The sequence below is a fragment of the Diadema setosum genome, chromosome 8, assembly GCF_964275005.1.
Source record: "Diadema setosum chromosome 8, eeDiaSeto1, whole genome shotgun sequence".
Taxonomy (NCBI): domain Eukaryota; kingdom Metazoa; phylum Echinodermata; class Echinoidea; order Diadematoida; family Diadematidae; genus Diadema; species Diadema setosum.
The window spans coordinates 33084243-33099410 of NC_092692.1; positions in this window are offsets into that span (position 1 = coordinate 33084243).

The window sequence follows — 15168 nt, forward strand, 5'->3', positions numbered from 1 at the left end:
AGATTATGCTGGAATTACCATATTGATCAAATAGCCGGTATTATATCGAAAATTGTAGGGGTTTTGCATGAATTACAGCATCTTCCTGAAATGTTCTCTAAATCTGAAATCATACTTTGATTTCACCACAATTACATAACTAATTCAACTTTGAATATGTTTTCCATAGTATCATCTCTGTTTTTTTTTTTTTTAGAAACATTATCCGTTAAAGATTTAATCTCTTTAGAGTCTACAATATTTATGTACAAACTTAATAGTAACCTTCTTCCTGATGCATTCTCTGATTATTTTACCCTGAATAGTTCAATCCATGATTGTAATATACCAGAAATGCTCAAAATATCCATCTCTCATTAGATCACACATCTTGAAAGGAGTCGTCGATATTTTGTAAAGGTACAGTTTTATGAAACAATTTGAATCAAGTTTTTAAGATCAGTAAGACCTTAGGACATTATAAAAGATTCTATACGAAACAACACCTTTTTGGTGCAATGAAGTTATAACTTGATGAATAGCTAGATATGGAGTTTTCTTCTTTTCTTTTATAATGTGCACGTATTCGTTTTTTGACTTGATTTCAAGTTGTGAATGTATTGTTTGTGTTCATGCTTTTTTTTTTTCAATCCTATTACAAATGATTAAAAATGATTACACATACTTTCATCATGATATTTGTTTGGGGATCATTTTCAAGAAGCCTATTCTTGTGCTTCTCATGATTCCACAAATATCATATGCGATACCATGCATTCTTGATTGTTTGTTTGCTTGCTTGCTTGTTTTTATGCAAATTTTGTAAACCGACTATTAAAACAGAAATAAATGAAATGGAATACATTTCATACGTGGTTTCTTTGTATCTCGCATATCAAAACCTCAATGCTCATCTCTACCAATGCTATACGATCCCTTTAATTCTATCCATGTGATCAACGGTTGTTCCATGCCAGTTCACCGGAAACAATAGGACAACACACACACACACACACACACACACACACACACACACACACACATATATGTATATATATATATATATATATATATATATATATATATATATATATACATATTTATGTTTAGCACTTATGAAGTGAATAGATTCTCTTATCTCTCATACTCGCTTGTGGTAGCTGTTTCGTCAATATCTGTTTGAGATGCTCAATATAATGCTAAACATATTATAGGTTAATAGACTGTTCGTACATGGTACTTCTAAAACTTCAGTAGTTCTGGTTCATTAAAAGAAGGTGAACGTAATCTGTTACAGAGCGGCTAATGGGTTTTCATGATGCTAATTTAATACCGCGATAGAAACAAAGGACGAATACAGCATGATTGACTTCCTACTTCACAAGAATCACGACATTGCCAATTACGTAAAAACAGTACGTTTCACATTAATTAATGTAAAAAATCAATTTGGTATCCTAGATACAGTGCTTGCATAATAGCACAAACTATCTTCAAACCGCTTGTGTGCCTGTGTAATTAGAGCCATCATCCAACTTCATTTGAGGTCGATACTCTCATTATGCGACCATCTTTTACACCAGCGAAGACAAACACGTATATCGCCTGTCAAACCACAGTCATGGGATTGGTGAGTGCTAAGTTTTAAATATACAAATTTCAAAGTTAGGAAGCGTGGACGAAAAAACAACAACATTATTTACGTGAAGAAGTATTTATTCTCTATTCCTGGCATTTGTTTTTGTTTATTTCAGTGATCTTATAGAAATAAAGTGTTTGTAGATGTGTTATCATGATACAGTGGAAACTCGGTATAATGAGATTCTTCCGGCCAAGACAATTTGTTCTTCATAAAAGATGTTTTGTTAAACCAGTAGTCAATAAACAATACAAAAAAAATAGGAAATAAAACTCATTGGGAGCGGAAAACTTAGTTTGCTATTATTCATTGGGACCCGAGAAATTAGTTTGCTATATCAAGTATTTTGCTATATCAGATTTCTTTATATCGAGTTTCCACTGTACTGGCATATGCATGTACATTGTACTAATGATGTACAGTCTCATTTATCCACGGCAACGTCCGTCTAGAGAGGGCTCTGCCATTATTAGGATGTTACTAACCCGTTGTCTATATACGGGAACCGGGTGCTCCCTGTTTTGAAGCAATGGGAATTCGAGTAATTGCGGAAGCAACGGGTTCATACAAAATATATAGTCTGAAGAGGCTGTAAGTCATTGCAGATTTAAATAAGGTATTAAAACATAAACATAGAAGTCTGTGCAAAACCACGGAATATCCAGCTTTTGAATGCTCCTCTCGTTGATGTCAATTTACGTTTCAGATCTCGATTTTCGGATGCCTGTGTCTTTCGTTCCATTTCCTTGCGTCCTGCATCTTCAGTGTCATGACTGTGGACGTGAAAGGTAAACAATCTACAGACTTGGCACACATTTGATTTTCCTTTGTCGATTACATTCTGACATATACCTGAAAATAATTATTACTGCAACCACATTCAACAACTGTCTATTCATTGAAATGGAGATGTAAACATGGAAAATAACTGTTTTTCAAGTTGTAAGGGCATACAATGTACCAGGAAACCTCTCCTTTTCTCATCATATTTATAGACAATAAAAAATTCATCGAAACGTTAAATTCAATCATTAGTTTAGAACAAGCATTTGGTGATAGATTTGTAATTTAACATGGTTCGCATAGCTTAATTGGTTGTCTTTGTAGAAGAGGCGTGCATAAAATTTGGAACCAGGAGGAAACTTTCCGTTATATTCCCTGTCTTTCTACCACTCATTGAATTTTTGCACTTACCTTAAATTAGCCTTCAGATGCATCTGATATATGAGTGAGGTATCGATTATCTACTGAGTATGCCAAAGTCGATGAGTTTTTTTTTTCTTATGAATATAATCACATTCATGCTTATGATTATTACGTAATAATTTGGTGTCTGTGCTGTACATTTTCTACACACACACACACACACACACGTACACACACACACATATACACACACATGATTATGATATATATTATTCAATGGACCATTCATAAGAGAAAGCATTTGCCACAGATCACAATTATATCGACACTGTCATGCAGTCATTTTACTTTTGTCTTCAGTGGCAACCTCCAACAACGTCAGTACCGTTTGCCACCATGAATTACAAATGCATTGTGGCGTCATCACCCTACCATCTGGACACGTGGTACAGCTTGTTGCCAGGGCGTTGCATAACTCGTCCACGGAGTCTGCAGTGGCCGGGCTGACAACATCCTTCCCACGAGACGCCATTTACGTGTGCTCTGTTTCCGGTACGCGACGGCTGCTTAGTTTATTACACGTTCTTCTTTCCTTCCTTCCTTTCATTAGACAAAGGGTGGTATATACACAAATGAATGAATATATATATATATATGTGTATATATATATATATATATATATATATATATATATATAATGGCTATACCACATGAAAATGTAATTGCTGCAAATGAAATAATTATGCGAATACGTGTAGTTATCATATAATAGATAATGACAGGGGTATCCTCTTTAGTGTTGCCACTGCTCTAAAAGAGGGCCCTGCCATTATTATTACCCTAGCATTGCCAGGCACTCATTACACCTGGGTCGTGAGGGACACAGTGAGTAAAAACATCTTGTCCCAGGACGAAAGCGTTGGGCGGGAATCGAATTTGGGTCCTCCGATTGGGGGTCGGGTGTCTTCCCATCACTATGCCACAGCGCCCCCATCATGCTGCAAAACTAACATCTCTTTATCAACAGTGTTTAAGTTCGTTCCTTTGCACTGACGTGTGAAGACATGAATATTTAAACACTTCGTCTCCTGTTTTGTTACAGCAACTACCATTCAGAGATTAGCCAGTGCCACATTACAACCAACAGTTGACACTTCAACTTCGGAATTCACTTCATATGCTGGCACAGTGGAGACACGCTCTAACCATAGTGACGCCAATTCACAATTGTCCTCATGGGCATTGCAGAATAATACCTGTAAGTTATTTCATCATTTTAAACAGTAATGATATGCTTTGTCGTAATCATCATAATCATTATCTCTTTTCCTCTTCAAAGCCAACTGGTTGAGATTGTTACAAGGAAGCAGGCATTGCAAGGAAGGAAGCATGAAATTGAACTAAATTCATTACTCCTAAAACTATTTGCAAAAATCATGCTAAGTTTGTTTAATCAGCAATGTTACTATTTGACGTACAGCAAACTCTATATAGAAAACAGATACTATTCTCAAACGATTCATCGATTTCGTCGCTATCTTTTAATACATGTCTTGTTACAATATATACACACAATCACAAATTGTGACCTATCAATAAAAGGTAATTTGGCTACAAGAAAGAATTGCAGTAATAGTAGTAAAGCGTTCAAAAATCCGATGGCTTTCTGGGGCTTCCGCTTCGATACACGTGTCACTCGGCAAAGTGATTATCTCACCAAAATGTTTGCAGCTTCTTTCAAGTGAATTTGGTGCACATACATGTATATTACAATTTGAAACATATACACACTTCTTTGCGTATGTCTTCTTTGCTATCGTCATACGAAAGTTATTACTGTCCTTTTAATATGCGTAAAAGTAAAACCTATATTTTGATTGTCGTCTCCGCTCATTAGGGATCACATATACCACTGAACGATCTTCGACGTCACAAGCGAATGCAACTCAAGGTATGGGAATGAGGGAAACAACGTCCAGTGGTTATTTGACAAATCGCATCAACGACACATCTACGGCACAACCGGATGGTGAGCTGGACATAATCCCTTCTACGTCTAAAATAGCTACACCACAAATGATAAATGAGCGGAACTCAACGTACACCACGTCTGCAGAATTCCCAGCACCACAGGCCGGTGATCTCAACGCCACCTCTGAAGCGTCTTCGACACCAACTGCAGGTATGGCAGGTGAGTTTGACTTTCAGCGTTTATTGGACCCCTACTGAAAGGCTTTTTTTAATTCAAACGGAGTCTGTATTATGGCAACTCGAGGAATTCAGCCAACTAATCAAATCATTCTATAACACTATCCTGACGCTTGAAGAGCACAGAACTGTATATCAAACACGGTGTGCGTTTTGTAGTCACTCACAACCTTCTCACACGAATTAAATCCTTTCAAGACAATTAGTTTAGTCCAGACGAACACAAACAACTGGTGATTTCTATTTGAATCACATACATAAACCTCTATCTTTGTTACGACTCGTGGAACAACTTTTCCTGTGGCACTTCGTCATCATTATTTCTTTCGTTATCACTTTTTAATTAATTAAGAAATAATCATAAAGATAGACTTATGAAGGCTTTAAAACTTCAGTTCAATTTGAAAGGCATGACCCTTGCAATTCCACTTCAATTTTGATGCCACCATGAGAAGCTTGAATATTAATCATCATAATCATTATTCGTCTCTCTACAGAACGTATTGGTTGAGACTGTTACAAGCGAGCGAGCAAGCAAAAGTTTATATTTATCTATTAAATAATTCTAACAAAAACGACGTGAAGAAATCATTACTTTCGTCTGTATGTGCTATGAGTACAGAGTGACAACATTATTACGTAGTACTTCATCTCCTTTCAGTAGGGGCCACGAATACCACTGAACAACCCTCAACATCAGATGCGAACGTGACGGAGGGTATAGCAATAAGGGCAACAACGTCCCATGGGCATGTGACTAATCGCATGAACGAAACACATACGACACAACCGGGCGGTGACTTGGACCTACTCCCTTCTACGTCCAAGGCATCTTCAATACAAAGGATAAATGAGTGGAACTCAACCAACGCCACGTCTGGAGGAATGACAACAGAAAAGACCGATGGCTACAACTCAACGGATCAAAATAGCTCTGAAGCATCTTCGTCACAAACTGCGGGTAAGTTTGACTTTTAAGAGCTGTTGGACCTCTAATTAAATGGCTTTCAATTTTTACCCCTAGAAATCACTCTTCTGATTTCCGAAGACTGAAGTGAAGGGTATTACCATGGACCTCCCTGGTATTACGTATGTCTTTTAATTTACAAGTACAAATATGAGTTACCAATTTGGTGATAAAATCACAGAACTAAGAAACTGGCAATGTTTACACTGGGAAGCACGTTCACCGTGTTAGTCATTTTTACTTTTACTTTGTTTGTATTGGCTTCAAGTGAACAACTGTATTGAATTACGAAGCCTTTTAAACCTTTCAATTTGATAAGAAGGGTGTGGTCTTTGAAACCCATCCGACAGTGTCCGATGAAAAAGCTAACCAATACATCAGAGGATAAAAGATGTACATCGGAAAGTTACAAATTACAAAGAAGAATGCAATGCCATTTTCTTTTTGAATAATTATGATACCCACATAAACATACGCTTTCGTTAAAGGAGAAATCCACTCAAAAATTTTATCAATTTATAAGAAGAAAGAAAAATCCGCAGAACAGTGCAAAAAAAAAGTGATCAAAATCGAAAAAGAAATAAGGAAGTTAGAACATTCTGACATCTCAAAGTTTGTCGGAAAACACTTCTTGACCAGTCGTTATGAATATCCAAATCGGGAAGTTGTTGATGTCATGCTCTCACAATTTCTAATCCATTCAGGGTAATTACATCAATGGCAATTTTTTTTTTTCAGCTGTATAAATATAAATCTAGCCTTTAAAACACCAAAATTAAAGTAAAAGAACAAATGTTAACTCTGATATATTTCAGTATGGAAATATGCTTTTACCTGTGTTGGCCACTGTAAAAGTAAGAAATTTTCCACATTTCACATATGATAATAGACATGAAAAATTCTAAGGGCATGACATCATCAACACGCTCATTTAACAAAATATTCATAATGACTGATCAAAAAATGTTTCCGGAGAAATTTGAAATTTGAAAGTGCCATATCTTCCTTCTTTCGTATCAAATTTTTGTCATTTTTGGAAAGATTTGTAGAATTTTTTTATTATTCCAGAGCTTATTTATTTTTGGGTGGATTTCTTAACGTCAGTCCGTCAAAAGAAGAATATAATACAAATACTTATATAATACTAATGTTGAAGTACGAACAAGCATAACATAACACCTTTCATCTTGTATCTTGCAGAGTCTTGTCCGGGCGGTTTATATCGTTGGTCAAACAAGTGCTATCACTTTCCTCCGATAGACTCTAGTACATACGTGACGTGGACTGAGGCACGCGCTTACTGCTCAAATTCGAATTTCAATTTAAACGAAAATGAAGCTCAGTTGCTCAACATTGAAAATGAGGAGGAAAATGAATTTATCGCCAGACATGTCAACAACGCCACCTTCAGGGAATTTGGGAACAGCATTTGGCTCAACTGTCACATCTATTCAACCAATGGGCCCTTTCGCTGTTTGACGGATCTTTCTGGAACGTCTTATCGAAGTACGTTTTCTTTATGCACAATGATCGAAAATTTTCATCGCATTATCAATCTGCTTTTCTAAAATCATAACCATATATCTATACATAATATTCTAAAGGTTTTTGGCTTTTACTTACAAAAGCAATATTACAAGACCTAAGAAAATATATACAGTGACATTGCGTCGTTACAGGTAGCATATATTATATTGCCTGCATGTTATCTGTTATCTGTGCTTTTTTCTGTTATTTTGCTTTGTATTAGGAGACATTTGCGTGAGTTCACTGATTATGTAAAATATCCACACGTTTATATGTATAATTATGGATATGTAAGTATAACTATGTACACATATGATGTACGTATAGGCCTATAATGATATGCATATATATATATATATATATATATATATATATATATATATATGTGTGTGTGTGTGTGTGTGTGTGTATGTGTGTGTGTGTGTGTGTATTATATGTTAACATATCTTATATCCAGGCCCGTAACTGAGGGGGGGGGGGGGTGTTCAAATAATAAAAGAAGTTTAAAAAAATATTTGCGGGACCTCCGTTTGCCAGGAGCCTCCTGGCAAGCGGGACCAGGCTCCTGGCAAATGGAGGTCCCGCAACTTCACCAACTACACCAACAACAACCAAACAAACAAACAGAAAAAAAAAAAAACTGAAACGAAAAAAAAAACACAAATGCATGGGGTTGTTTTTTTGTTTTTGTTTGTGTTTTTGTGTTTTTTGTTTGTGTTTTTTTTTTTTTTTGCTTGCTTGTCAGTGGATTAAGCACGGAAGTGGCGAAGAATTTGAACTAAAAAGGAGGTTCACTTTTTCTAATTATGAACCCTCCCATAAAGATCTTACTTAAAGATAATAAAAAGTTTTGGTACCTCAAAAGTTTCCCTGAATTTCCGTGTTTCAGGTTAAAGTACCTTTCATATAACTAACACTGTGAGACTTACTCGCCCCAAAGTGCTCTCATTTCTTAGTAATCATGCAATTAACTGCGACCAGCAGCCCCATACGCATAACGTAATGGGGCTTCGCATTGTAGCATTCAGGATCATGACAGATTTAGTATCGCGGGTAAATATCAACTTAAAATCCAAAAAATTCTTCAATTTGAAGACTTACCAATTAAGTTGAAGTCTTGAAAACAGGCTTCGGGCAACGTTTGGTTCTGCCAATAGTCCCTTTCTGTTCGAATTGATGACTGAATGTAACTCTGTCGAGAGGACCTTGGGAGAGCTACATACACTGATTACTAACGGCCAGCGCATACGCACACATCACATGCGAACAAATTTCAAATCCATGAAGGGATAAGATGTTTGTGTGCGCATGCGCTGGCCGTCAATTCAGTGTAGCTCTCCCAAGGTCCTCTCGACCGAGTCACATTCAGTCATCAATTCGAACAGAAAGGGGCTATTGGCAAAACCAAACGTTACCCGAAGCCTGTTTTCAATACTTCAACTTAAGTGGTAAGTCTTCAAATTGAAGAAATTTTTGAATTTTAAGTTGATATTTACCCGCGATACTAAATCTGTCATGATCCTGTAAGCTACAATGCGAAGCCCCATTTAGCTATGCGTATGGGGCTTCTGGTCGCAGTTAGCTACTCAGTATGCGTATGGGGCTGCACGCTGCTGGTCGCAGTTATCATGCAATAATGGTTTCGTACAATACGTGTACTACCTCGCCGCCGTACGGCGGCGGCTCTGGTACGAAACCATTATTGCATGATTACTAAGACATGAGAGCACTTTGGGGCGAGTAAGTCTCACAGTGTTAGTTATATGAAAGGTACTTTAACCTGAAACACAAACTAAGACAAGGAAATTCAGGGAAACTTTTGAGGTAATACCAAAACTTTATATTATCTTTAAGGGTCTGATATTTAGAATATGTATCATACACATTATTATTATCCATACAGAGGATTTTTAGAGCCCAAATACAAGTGTTATTTTGTTGACGCACCTCATAACCTCCGACCCACTTAGAAAGTTTTTTGAACTCGACCAATATTTTTTGCCGAGGCGACCAATATCTAATATATTGGACGGCAAGAGGGGGATTCCCCAAAGTTTTTATAAACTGCACCGTGATTGGCTGAGATATACGAGATGACCCGAAATATGAAGTAAAAACGTCTGTGATTGGTCAATTACGAATTAACTAAAATATAGTTTTTTTTTTCTAAAATTCTATGTTTATACAAACAAATTTTATATGTTAATTAGTTAATTCGACGTTGATCTAAGTTTCCTTTGAAATGTACATCAAAATACATAGATCACATAGATCTGGGAATGAAGTGGATTAACTTGCACTGAAGAGTGTACCATACCCCATGTCAGGATCAAGTACAATAGGAGACCATACAGCACTCAGAGACAGAAAGGGTAGCCCCTAAGTGAAAATATTCTTTGCTAAAATCCTCTGTAGGATAATAATGATAATATTGGATGTCCTATTTTCGGTCAATACAAGGAAATATTGGACTCGCTAAGCAAAATATTGGACTCGTCTTCGACTCGTCCAATATTTGTGCATAGCTCGTCCAATATTTCCTTGTATTAACCTCAAGGCCATCCAATATCATGTAATTATTTCACAAATTCCGGCAATAACAAAGGGGGAGGGGGTGGTGGTGTGGCGCACGGGGTGTAGGATCCTATATCATTGTTCAATCTCTCACAATATAAATGAGGAGAAAAACCATTTGCAAGTCCATTGGTGTGGGATAAGCATGTGATGTTTTATTCTAATGTGATACAACACCGAAACAGTTAGCACACACGATAGTTTGTAACAATATCTATGTTGCGTACAATGACAAACACACTGTCTGACCTTGACAAAGCATAAACATATCCTTCATTTGGCGTTTCTGTTGCATGTTTTTTAAGTAATCAAATAAGCAAGCGTCATTATCATCAATTCCCCTCATTTACCGTAACAATCTCTCATCTTAATGTCTTTTTAATTATATCATACTCGATATTCTCTTGACAATATTGTGTATGTGGGCTATTCTTTTACAAAGCATGGATTTATTTACAGTAATAAATTTCTGCGGTGAAAAAAAAATCATTTCACCTCCTTATAACGTAGATCTATTTATAGCCAACGGCTGTTATTATTGTTATTGTTATTGTTATTATTATCATTATTATTATTATTATTATTATTATTATTATTATCATTATTATCATTACTTTTATTATTTTGCTAAACACTTAACCAGTCATGATTATTCGATAACAGTTCTTTGTCCCTAAAGTTCGCTATTCCAAAGGTTCGTTATTCCGAAAACGAAATAAGGTTCGTAATTTCGAAGGTTAGTTAGTACGCACCTTCTTTTCATTTTTCGGGTTTAAACTTCGGAACAACAAACACCTTCAGAATGACGAACATCATCCGATTACTCATTGTGCCAATCATTTTGCGTCTAAAGCTCCTTATCTTATCGGTTCTGCCTGTAAAATGCTTCTTTATATCTCTTACAATCATAGTATTATATACATTTTATAATTGTTGTATTCATACAGATACTTTTAATTATGGATAATTATTACACTTGTTCATTCTCAGATCACAGTACTCCATACGCACAGAGATAATCACATAAATTTTCATACTCTAATACCACGTACGTTTGCTAAGAGTTCTAAGCAACACTAGAATCGACTTTTTTTACAACAACTTTGTTTTCGCGAAAGAGAATAAACCTTGCTATCTCTCTCCCCAACACTGTTCTCTGTGTTCCTCAGACAGAGAAATACAATGAAAACTACTACTTTACTTTCATAGGTGTGTCCTTATAACTAAAACAACGCCTTCGCTTACGACGAAAAAAAAAAGAAAGTTCCAAACTGCCTACCCTTCCAAGACACTTAATAATTATTCTCTCAAACTTCCTTTATCTTTAAAGCGAGGACAGAGAGCGGTGTTGGACAGGGTCCTGTTTCATAAAAGTTATTGTTATCAGTGACAACTGCTACATCTCTTTGACAAATTTGCTCTCAGCCAATCGGATGCAAGGATTTCAGTAGCTTATAACAACTATTGCAACTTATCACTGATAACAAGTTTTATGAGGCGGGGCCCAGGAGAGGAACGACTACATTCAAGAAAACGTCCAACCGTGATGATTATTATCATGTGTCATATTTACGGTGTTAAACTTACACTATGAATATTGCGAATTTACTCATCTGACATTTACACAATTTAAGACATGCGAATTTCACACTGATACCTTTCATAAAAACATACAAAAGCATTGGTTCTTCACACACAAATCAAGGGACGAGAAACTAAAATAAAAAAACACGTCCATTGATTCAAACTGGGATTAGCATTTATGTCAGAACCAACCCCTTGCTGAATGGTATCACTTTGCTGGAAATTGTTCGTCTGTGTTTTTTCCCCTTATTTCCTGATTAGTGGATTGTTCAGTGTCCTGAAGAGAGGGAACTTGTGTCCTTCTGTTTTATTTCTATTTCTTAGCAATGACAAAGCTTACAAAAAAGAAAGAAAGAAAAAAGGGGGTGAAGATATGCCGATATTGTAGGCCTCACATAATTGTGTTTAATATTACTTGGCACAATACTTAGAAACGAATGTGCATACCTGTAAAACATTACATTCATTAAGCATTCAATATTCACATACTATGATAAACTCATGTATAGGCTTACACATTCTCTGCACAAAGTTCTTCATGATACTTGTCTTATTCAAATGTGAATGTTTACTATATTTTGCTTGTAACGCGCGTTCAGATCCTATTTTGATGTGTTGAATATGCGCTATATTTGAATATTAAATTATCATCATCATTATTGCCTTCTTATCACACTGCAGCGATAGTTCAAGAAGGTAGCTGTGTAATAACTTTTAACGAGCTCTGAAGCGACGAAACTAAGATTATGTTCGTGGACTGTTCCCCGAAAATGTTGAATCACTATCCTAACAGGAGGTATACGTCCATTTTTCTTTCAGACTGGCATAACGAGACTCGACTGGAAGGAGGATGTGAAGGGAAGTGTGCCTACCTGTCACTACTCTCTGAGCAGTGGCACTGCGCATCATGTGTGACGTCACAGGGTTACGTCATCTGCACCGTTAGTGTTTAGGTGCAGTCACTTATTTACTGTGATCTTTACTCTGGTGCTTATGTAAGGCATGAACAAAGAATGTAGCAGAGTGATCTCGACAGCCAGTTCTGCAAGCCTCCCGGCGCTGCTACGCTGGCGACTTAAGCCCGGACATCCGCCAGCGTCGCTCCGCTGCCGACCTCAGCCCGGACGTCGGCAAATGCTACACTGCTGACCCCGACCCAGACATCGGTGAGTGCTGCTGCTATACGCCGCTGACTTCGGCCCTCACACCGGTCAGCCAGGACAGCAGTCTGAGCACCTGTATCCTGCAGGCCATGCTTGGCCTCAACGTCTCCAACAGCGCGCTTCACTTCGTGGCGAGAAAGCACCGTAATGTTATTAAACGCGGAGCGAATAAGTGACCATCCTAGCGACGTCCGACTTTTAACGACGCCGTGTTAGTTAACCGCATGTGTAAAACACGCCCATTCGCAACATAGCGTTCTCACTCGTCACCATTTGGTTAAAGGCCCCGTCACACCTGAGCGAATTGCCTGAAATATGACTTGCTATGGCTGGCGAAAGGCATTTTTTGAAAAATTGTTTTGGCAATTGATCGTAAATCATATTTACCCTTCGTGTTTGGGTTCGTATACCTTCTGAACTAACATGTTTAAAATTTCCCGACGAATTGAAAAATCGTCTGTCATTTGCTTGAATTTGCATCTCTTATTTAGTCTGCGGTAATCGTTCGTTCATCGTTCGTGTGCTATTGTCACGCATAGTCCCTCATCGCGCTTTTGCCAAGAGTCCATTATTTACAGGCAATGGCTCAGAATGAAGTTATACATCAGCAGCTGAACCTACACCAGTTCATCAGAGGCCGCTTCAGACGATGTCGTATCTGGAGAAGGACGCGGCTGAACCCTGCCAGAAGAAGGGCTTTTGGAATCTACGACCAGCTCTTGGTTGAGCTCCGAAGAGAAGACCCTTCGACTTTCAAGAAATTTCTCTGCATGCCCCCTGAACTCTACGATGAAATCCTGGAGAGGGTTAGGAGGAAGAATCAGGAGGCAGTACACCTGGTACAGGGAGCCGCTGGAAGAAGGTCTCAAGTTGGCAGCTACTCTCGGTCATCTTGTGTCTGGCACCAAGTACTCCGACATGCAGTATGGGTGGAGGGTGCCTGAAAACACCCTATCTGTAGTGGTAAGGGAACCCCTGATGGATGGAGGCAACTTGCTGGAGGATTCTTCAAGCGGTGGAATTTTCCCCACTGTGGCAGCTATTGATCAGTTGATGGCAAGCATGTGGCCATCAGAAAGCCTCCTCTGTCTGGCTCGCTATACTACAACTACAAGGGCTTTTTTAGTATAATCCTGTTGGCTATAGTGGACAGTGACTACAAATTTGTCTGGTGCAATGTTGGTAGTAGGTATGATACAATAGGGGAAAGGGGGTAGGTCGAGTCAATTTAGGAGTACGTCAGATTTGTTATCACCTCACCTCCATTGTTACTGTTTCAATATTTTTTTTTTTTTTTTTGCTAAAATGATAGCAATTGGGGCAATTCATCTCAGTTTTTGCGTGATACCTTTTCTTCTTCAAAAACGCGCTTTAAGAATAATTAATAATGTTGGATATTCATTTCACACAAATGATCTTTTGTGTACAAAAATCTGACAATGATTGATTTGTTTCATTATAATGTTGGTATTTTTATGTATAAATTTTCAATTGATGAGTTTCCTGACATTTTTGCACATATGTTCATAAGAAATAACTCTCTCCATATCTACCCAACTCGTCATCGCACTGAAATCTGGACGGACCTGGTCGCTTTTATACTCCCCGAGGAGCGCACACACACGTGCGAGAACGCCTGATCTATTCTTTCGTCTTCGTTTCCAATCGCACGCCATATCAAACCATTGCTCATTGTTCGTTCGTCTTATCGGGTCATATCAACCCTTCGCTCGCCTTCGGCCGCAATTTACTCAAAGAAGTGAACCGAAAAATCGTTATCTTTCGCATGTCATATTTATCCTTCGCTTACCGTTCGTTAATCATATTTGACTTTAGTTTATAATCGGATGAGTTGAAGGCAATTTCATTTGAAATCGTTGAATTCGCGCGCATTTTCGTGCGTTTTTCCCATTCGTCTCCCTTCGTCCCCCTACATTCGCTCAGGTGTGAGGGGGCTTTAAGGTTTGATTGTTCCCTTATGTTTCTTGATATCGCAATACCTGTCGTTTGTACAGGTCATGTTGATTTTTTCTATGTTTTATGTCTCATTGACGTAAATTAGGTAAAGTTTATTTTGTCAAAATAAACTAAACCCCTTTTTTAGTTCTTGATAAGTCAAAGGCCATAGGTCACACTGCATGGTTTCAGTAAGATGGATGTATAATCAGTGCAGTGAAGTTTATACAGTGTTAGTTGTCGTAGGTCATCGGTTCGCCCTCACCTGGCCGCCGAAACGTTATCATCCATGCGTTGAAGAAACTGATGGAGAAACAGTCGTTGACAACCTGTGTCAGTGTTCAACACAGTGAGCACATTGTATAACAATTATCCAGCTTAATCACCAGATTCTCTAGTAATAAAATGAGTTCAAAAGCTAGATT